The sequence below is a fragment of the Priapulus caudatus genome, unplaced genomic scaffold (genome assembly GCF_000485595.1).
Source record: "Priapulus caudatus unplaced genomic scaffold, Priapulus_caudatus-5.0.1 Scaffold2277, whole genome shotgun sequence".
Taxonomy (NCBI): Eukaryota; Metazoa; Priapulida; class Priapulimorpha; order Priapulimorphida; family Priapulidae; genus Priapulus; species Priapulus caudatus.
In genome coordinates, this window is record NW_014579338.1 from 5,699 (window position 1) to 7,710 (window position 2,012).

Sequence of the window (2,012 nt, forward strand, 5' to 3'; positions counted from 1 at the left end):
GCACACACACACTCCGCACGTACGAACACGCGCACACACGCACGCACGCACGTACACACGCACACACACACTCCGCACGTACGAACACGCGCACACACGCACGCACGCACTACACACGCACACACACACGCACGTACGAACACGCGCACGCACGCATTACACACGCACGCACGCACACGCGCACGCACGCACGCACACGCGCACACGCGCACGCACGCACGCACGCACGCACGCACGCACACCTGATGCACACGCAGGGGTGGTGAGGTGGAGGAGGTAACGGTGCAAGGAATGAAGGAGTATGAAGGGTAGGGATGCGGTGGAGGAGGTAGCTAGCGAGGATTGAAAGAGAAAGAGGAAGAAGAGGGAGAGATGAGGTGCGGGAGTGTGGAAGGGAGCGGGGGAGGGACTGGTGTTAGAGAGGAAGCGGGAGAAGGGCGGGAGATGGAGCGGGAGAGGGGAGGGGACGGGTGGCGCCACCCAGCCGACTCCCGTCGGTGGCGCACTCTGGTGGAGAGACAGTCAGACAGTCACCGTGGTGGCTGCCTCATCTTTAAATCTCACATGTTACTCATTATACCACACACTCCAATTACCAGCTTGTTTGCATAATTATATAATTAAATCCTAACGAATAAAACATCCTCAATTAGCGCTCAGCTTCCTGCGCGCTGCCGCGGGAGTAATTAAACCGGTAATGGGATTGGTGATGCAACTCGTGACATCACCGCGCGCCAGCCAATCAGCGGCCGCGGTTCCTCCGCCCGCTTTTTTCGCCGCGCCCGCGGGAGGAAAACAAGTGAACTGCGTTTCATTCTCCATCGCTCGCTAATAGCAATTGACAGGCGTTGGAGAAGCCCCCGTGGAAGCTGCGGTGATGAGCAGGAAGGAGACTGATCGCGGTGGGCGCATTAGAAGCTGCCATTGCCATGATTATTGGTGTTTCTTGGCAACGGGATGATGGGAGTAATTAACAGTAAAAACGGCCGCCGCCGCCTTCCACCCTGCCGCTCATCGGGGGGAGGCTGGCGGGCTGCTGCTGCTGCTGCTGGTGCTGCTGGTGCTGCTGCTGGTGCTGCTGGTGCTGCTGCTGCTGCTACTGCTGCTGCTGCTGCTGGTGCTGCTGGTGCTGCTGCTGCTGCTACTGCTGCTGCTGCTGCTGCTACTACTACTGCTGCTGGTGGTGGTGGTCTTGCTGATAATGCTGATGCTATTGCGGCTGCTACTGCTGCTGCTGCTGCTGGTAGGGGTGGTACTGCTGCTGCTGGTGGTGGTGGTGGTGGTGCTGTTGCTGATAATGCTGATGCTATTGCTGCTGCTACTGCTGCTGTTGTTAGTGTTGTGATTATTGATGATGATTATACTGCTACTGCTACTGTTGTTTGTTGCTGCTGCTGTTGCTGCTGTTACTGCTGCTACCGCTTTTGCTGTTGCTGTTGCTGCTGCTGCTGCTGCTGCTAAAGGTGGTGGTACTGCTGCTGCTGCTGCTCCCGTCGCTGCTGTTGCTACTGCTGTTGCTACTGCTGTTGCTACTGCTGTTGCTACTGCTGTTGCTGTTACTGCTGCTGCTGGTGCTGGTGCTGCTGCTGCTGCTGGTGTGACTCGGAGCGCGAATCGTTCCCCCGAAAGCAAGTTTTAATTGAAGCGCGCAAGTTTTTTTCTGTCGCCCGCGTCGACATGAACGCGGCCGCCGGTTCGGCTGCTCATTACTTACAGGTTCGCCGACAAGGCTGCCGATCAGCGCGCAATTACGGGCCCGCCGTTCGCCTGCGCGTGCGGTCCCGCTACCGGGCGACACAGCCGCTCGCGCGCGCACCGCTAGCTAACATACGGTGGGTGGGGATGCTAGTGGTGTGGTGTGTGGGGATGCGGGCGGGGATGAGGGGGTTGAGCGAGTGGTGGGATGTGTGTGTGTGGGGAGCGAGTGGTGTGGTGTGTGGGGATGCTAGTGGTGCGGTGTGTGGGGATGCTAGTGGTGCGGTGTGTGGGGATGCTAGTGGTGCGGTGTGTGG